Below are 7,310 nucleotides of genomic sequence, written 5' to 3' on the forward strand. Positions count from 1 at the left end.
AATGAAGGTTTCTACTATTTCATACCTTGAAGAGAGTTCAGCTTGACAACACAGCATATCCATGAGCTCTACTTCAGAATTTGTGTTTGAGTTATGTTGTACATATTTAAATTAGCATCAAGCTAATTGCATTGTCTGGCAAGCAGTTTATTATTATTTAAATGTGCGAGGTCATTTAGGTTACAAAAGTAGTAACTTATGTATTCAATACTGCAAGTTCAGTTTTATAAAAACTGTTTTAAACTTTCAAAATATGATTGGGTTAAATTTTTATAGCATGCTCATCCTTTTTCTATTTCCCAAAAGTTGATTACTCACATTGCTTTATTTGGTCTATCATAAGACTCTTAACTACTGAAAATCAATAATTCAGTCCATTACAAGCCTTTCCTCAAAGGTTACTTTTATTTTGGCTCCTTACTGATGAGATGCTTCAGCAATATGGGACCTGAACTTACTAATACAGATCATTTGAGACCTGCATTTCTTGGAAGAAGCTTCATGACTATCTTACCCTTTGCTGAACCCAAGTCTCAAAAGCCACAGTAAGTAAAGCAGACAAATACACAGTTTTCCTAATTTTGTTTAAATATCAAATCACATTTTGGAAAAATGGTCATTTACTTTTTCTGATAGTGTTTCAAGGAAACAGTGTTTTCCTAATTTTAGATCAGATGAGTTTGATGATACGTCATATATTCAAGTCTCTGGTGCCTCACAGAATTAATCCACAAAGTCATGTTCCTACAGATTCTGCCATAGTGGAGTTCAAAAAGGATGATCTGCATCATCCAGTAGAATTTTTTTCCAAATTATGGTTTTTCGTACCTGAGAATTTTCTCAAAATCATGGCTGTTTTTGAATATTCAGGCTGTGTGTGACCAATGGACAAAAGATATAGGAGGGCCCATTATCTTTCCTCATTACTTATTAAATTCAGCATTCAATTTAACTACTCTTTATCCTTTCCCAGCTTCGCTAGTCAATCACTTGTGTACAAATTTGCACATATTTGTGCAAATTGAATCTTTACATCAACTTTACGTGGTGGAGATTATCCCTGTTTTACACTTGATAAAAATGATTCTCAGTGAGGTTGCTTAGAGGGTTTTTAATTAAATGAAATCCACAAAGCTGAGGAGTCCCTACCTTCTTGGGTGGTTCTATTGCTATGCTGTTGCTTCTGGATTTTCCATTTGGGGCATTATCTGTTTACATTGTGGTAGATGGAGATATATTTCTACTTCTATACTTGCTGTTCACCACACCTCTACTGTGTACACATGTGCATGTTCTGTTGCTCAGTCATGTCCAACTCTTTGCATCCCCATGGACTCCTATGTCCATGGCGTTATCCAGGCAAGAATACTGGAGTGGGTTGCCATTTCCTCCTGCAGGGGATCTTCCCAACCCAGGAATCAAACTCATGTTTCTTATGGCTCCTGCATTGACAGGCAAACTCTTTACCACTGAGCCACCTGGGAAGCCCCTACTATGTACACCCTGCCCTAGAGTTACAATATTGTTATATATTTTCATATTTTTAACTAGATTAATTAGCAGTGTTTTAAGTTCTACTACATTTGAATTCATATATTTTGATCATTTTTCTCATCCTTCACAGCTTTTCCCCCCTAAAGTTGGTAGAGTGTTTTTCCTTTGCTTATTTATACTTATACTTGTGGGACTAGTGGTAAAAGAATCCATCTGCCAATGAAGGAGACACAAGAGATGCATATTGCATGTTTGATCCCTGATTTGAGACAATCCCCTGGAGGAGAAAAGGGCAACCCACTCCAGTATTCTTGCCTGGAAAATTCCATGGGTAGAGAAGCCTGGCAGGCTACAGACCATAGACCACAAAGAGTCAGACACAACTGAACACACGCAGGCATACCTCACGAATTTAGCCATAGTGTCTTTCCCAATTATAAATATTTCCCTGTTAATTCCTCAAACATAAAATATTGGAACAGTGTTATCTTCTTGATGATCTCTATCAAAACATCCTAATCTGCTCAGTTGTGTAAATCTTTCTCCATTTAGTGCACAGCTATCGTCTTTGGATCTCCCTTTATAATCATGGGAATTCCATTCATGTCTTTCTTGGTATAGAAACCCAGTTTCTATATCAATACATAGCTTACTTGGTTTACTCCTTGTTTTTGTTTTTCTGGCTGTGCTACATGACACATGGGATCTTTCTTAGTTTCCTACTAAGGTTGGAACCATTCCTCTTCAGCGAAAGGGTAGAGTCGTAACCGTTGGACTGCCTGGGAAGTCTTTACTCTTTCAGTTTTGATGAATCACATTTTCCAGGCGTTTCTCAGGAGAAAAAGGTAGGGGAACTAGAAGTAAACTTTTTGAAAGTTTGATATCTTTAAAAAAGATAACTTGTCCCTAATAATTAAGAGTTTGGTCTAGTATAGAAATTATGTCCCTTGTGAATTTCAGCAACATTGTTCCTTTTACTGCTAGACTCTAATGTTGCTATTAGATGTCTAACACCATTAAGTTTTAGTCCCTTGTGTAAAACTGATTTCTCTTCTTAAAGCTAATAGGATATTCTAATCCTCCCTAGTGTTCTAAAATGTCAAAATTTCTACCTAAGTGTGCATTCATTTTAATCTATTTTGCTGTGCACTTTCAATCTGGAAATTCAGGAAAATTTTCTTAAGTTCTTTTTCCTTTATTTACTCATTTCCATCTTCCTCTAGCCTTCTTTCTGGAATCTTCATTATTTGGATGTCAGAACTCTTGGAATGATTTTCTAATATTCTCCTATTTTCTCTTCTATGTAACTCTTTGTATTTTTTTCTCCACTTTCTTGGAGATTTTCTTAATTTTATCATCCATAACTTTCATCTATATGCATCTATTTGATTTCATTTATCTTCCAAGATATTCTTCTATAGTAGTCTTAATTTTTAAGAACATTTTATTGTTGTTTTCTAAAGGTTTCCTTTTTTTTTTTAAGAGTCTTTTTCTTGTATCATAAGTGAAGGATTTTAGTGCTTTCAAATTTTTGACTGTGTTTTAACTGTTTATTCTGCACATATTCTATTTCTAATATCTATTAATATTTTGAATTTAAGATTATTGAGACTCTGCACAATTGTATGCAGTAAGTCTGTCGACTTCCATTTTCAGTGATGTGGTTCAACTCTTCACCAGAAGTTGGTATCTTTAGACTTCTTTAAAGTCAATGACATTGTCCAGGTAAGACACTTAATCACCTTCCTACAGAGAGGTGCCTTGCTGTCATTGTTCTGAAAACCAGTTGAGTTGATTAAAACAAAGGTAAGTGTGCTTTTTAAACATACTTTCAAGGAGTTCTTTTTACACTCTCCTTTCCTGATCTTTTTACTCTCCTATGCTTTGAAAATCCCTCTACTATTGTTTCAGAAAATAGCAGTAATAAATACTTATGGTTAATCTTCCATTTGGAGAAGGAAGGCCAGCTTTCCTGATGGTTAATCTTCCATTTGGAGAAGGAAGGCCAGCTTTCCTGTATTAGTTTTCTATCACTGTTATAATTCCCAGGTGGTGCTAGTGGTAAAGAACTCACCTGACAATGAGGGAGATGTGAGAGACTAAGATTCCATCCCTGTGTTGGGAAGATCCCCTGGAGTAGATAATGGCAACCCACTCCAGTATTCCTGCCTGGAGAATCCTATGGACAAAGAGACCTGGTGGGCTACAGTCCACTGTGTCGCAGAGTCTGACACAGCTGAAGTGACTCGGCACACATCCACATACACTACAAACTTGAAGCCTCAGTAGCGCAAATGTATAATACTATGGTCTATAGGTAGAAGTTTGACATAGGCCTCGTTGGGCTAAAATCAATATGTTACCAGGGCTTAAGTTCTGTCTGGAAGCTCTAGAAGAGAATTAATTTCCTTGATGTCTTCAGTTTCTAGAGGCCATCCCTATTCTTTGGCTCATTGCCCTCTCCTTCCATCATCAAAGCCAAAAAATTTGCATCTCTCTGTGCTTTTGTTCATAGTCATATCTTCTGATTCTTCTACCTTCTTCCTCCAATTTTAAGGACCGTTGTGATTACACTGGCCTCACCTAGATAATCTGAAATAATCTTCCCATATCTGTCCCTAATATAGTCACATATGCCAGTCACTTTTGCCAAGTAAAGTAGCCTAATTCGCAGGTTCCATAGATTATGATGTGGATTTCTTTGAGGATTATTGTATCTCACTAATTTTTCTTCTTTCCTCCTTTTGTATCAAATGAAATATTGTCTCAACAAAAATTTTTTCCCAGTGTATCAGGATATGTAAAAATAGAGGCAGTATTTATTTTCATTAATAACATCCTTCTTTGTAAAAAAACATATTTAACAACACATTATTTAATTATTCTTTAGGAATTTATTTTTGTCCTAGTCTATGAGCAAGCCTCATAGTCTATGAGGTTTTATTTTCCACTTCTTTAGAGAGGATAAAAACAAAACAAAGCAGTGTTTCATTAAATAGATTGAAAATAACATCCAAAACTTCAGTGTCCTGAATCTGAGCTTATATATCAAGGTCACTTTTCTTGGTAAGAACCCTATCCTTTGGTCTTAAAAAAAATATCAAAAATGGATTTACATTTCAGTATGTAACCTAAAAGCTGGTGTCAGTATTTGTTGGCAGAAAACTATCTGCCGTATAGACACTTAAAATGTATGAAAGCTTGTGACCTAGAAGTTAATTTTAGAAATAAATCCTGTAATATTTTAACCAAATGATCAATGAACAGTATGCAGACACGTAGATGGGCTCATGAGACTTGTATTAAGATCAAGATTATATTTCAGTGGCTGACTAAATGAGAAGGGAAAATCAGAAAATATCACTTACATTAAGGTTTATTTTTGTAAAGGAAAGGTAACAGCATGTCTTTTACTAGTAGTCTGTTATAATGATATGGACTTACAGTAATATAAATTTTTAAAGTATGAGATATATGGCTTCCTTTTTCATTAAAGCTTCCTAAATAAATGACTGCTTTTTTTTTTTTTTTAACTTTTATCTCTTCCCCTTATTCATTGATGATATAGCTTCTTGGTTTCATAAGCTATTTGTATTAAAAGGGAAGTGCACAGAATAAGAGAATTAATGATATCATAGACTACTTTTTTTGTACCCCTGTAAAGGTTTGACTTCACTGGCTCTCACTTCCCCATACGTACAATTTATAGTGTGAAACTGTATTATTATACTATATTCTAAGATTTGTATTCCACATTATTCAGAACTTTACTTATTAATAAAATATTTAGATTTGCACATGTGAATGAACCCTCTCATCCAACTGTGGTATTTTGACTAAGATGACTCATGTTTAATATAAGACACTTTCCATTCTGGATGACTTACTGAGTTGATATTTAACAGTAAAGAAGACATTGTGGCAGATATTTGGTAAATTGAGATCTATGCTGTGACACTCAGAGAAGGCAATGGCACTCCACTCCAGTACTCTTGCCTGGAAAATCCCATGGACGGAGGAGACTGGTGGGCTGCAGTCTATGGGGTCTCAAAGAGTCGGACACGACTGAGTGACTTCACTTTCACTTTTCACTTTCATGCATTGGAGAAGGAAATGGCAACCCACTCCAATGTTCTTGCCTGGAGAATCCCAGGGATGGCAGAGCCTGGTGGGCTGCCGTCTATGGGGTCGTACAGAGTTGGACACAACTGAAGCGACTTAGCAGTAGCATGCTGTGATAAGATATATAGTTTCTTAACGAAAGTAAGGATTAATCACAAGTTTTACGCTTATTAGAGGATAAAATAATGATTGATGATCAAGTTGGAGGACAAAAAATTTGCTTGGGAAAGTGTGTACTTGCGCACAGATGATTAGTCATGTCTGACTCTTTGGACTGTAGCCTACCAGGCACCTCTGTCCATGGAATTGCCCAGGCAAGAATTCTGGAGTTGGTTGCCGTTTCCTCCTCCAGGGGATCTTCGCAACCCAGGGATCAAACCCGCATCTCTCGGGTCTCCTGCATTGGCAAGCAGATTCTTTACCACTAGCACCATCTGGGAAGCCTTTGGGAAAGTATGCATTACAGTTAGTCTTGAAGAGGGTAGTCTCCCTCTCCACTGAGAATCTAATGTTGGTAAAGTTGGAATGGAGCACTACTGTGAATGACCAGTATTTATACCAATAATCTATTCTGAATCCATAAATTATTTTTTAGCCATTGGTTATATATTTTACTTTGATTCTTTTCCCAGTGCCCCCTTCTAATACTTTCCAAGTTCTCAAGCATGCCTTTTATATATGGAAGATCTTATTTGAAGATGATGTAATCAATTTTACCATATGTATAATCTATGCCACCTTTTGTCCATTGACATGAATTTTCTGGGTACTCATCCAGTTTGAAATTTTCTGCAGTGTTGATATATCCACAGAGACCCATCAACTTAAAAGTCAAATCAGTAAATACTTGTTTGATCAATTTTGTGTGCCTATCATGTTGTAGGTGTTAAGATATACACTAGAGTTATACAAAAGCATCTCAAACATTCAGTGTTCTGAATGTTTTGAAGCATAGCTATACATGATACTATGGGCACAATGAGGAAGAAAGTGATCCAACTCATCAGGTTTGGGATTGGGGTGGGTTTAAACAATGTGGGAGGATCTTGAAAAGCATTTTGTAGCAAGGGACACTGGGACTGTATTTTCTGAGATTTGGAGAAATTACATAGATAATGAAAAGAAGAAGTAAAAGAAGCACTGTTATAGATTAATACAGTTTGGAAAACATATTATGTGTTCAAATATAAGTAGTTCAGAAAGACTAGATGTTGGGTCATGAGAAGTACATTAATATAGGTGATAATTAGAGAGGTAAATAGGGACCCATTCATGAATATTATAATCCTCAAAAAAAGTTGGGTTTTTATGTTGAAAACCAACTTTTAAAGATTTTAAAAGGATGGAGGAATCAGATACTTAATTTAGGAAGTTTACTCTTCCAATATGTACATGGGATAAAAGGACTTCACAATTTTTATTTCAGTGGAACCAATATGTTGCTCACTAAACTTTATTTACAGTTTTGCATCCATCAGAATTTATAGGGCTTACAAAATGATATAAAATACAAATAAGATTGAATGCATAAGAGGTGAGAAAAAAAAAAAAAAACATTATTATTGCAATGGTTAATATAGATACTGTAATTGATGTAACATTTCTCTCCTGAAAAGTAGGGAGGAAAAAGAGAACCACTTTATGTGGTTCCCCTTACCTGAAAAGGAAAACACTAACATTTCCCCAAAGAACAG

Source organism: Bos mutus, chromosome 2 (assembly GCF_027580195.1).
Source record: "Bos mutus isolate GX-2022 chromosome 2, NWIPB_WYAK_1.1, whole genome shotgun sequence".
NCBI classification, from domain to species: domain Eukaryota; kingdom Metazoa; phylum Chordata; class Mammalia; order Artiodactyla; family Bovidae; genus Bos; species Bos mutus.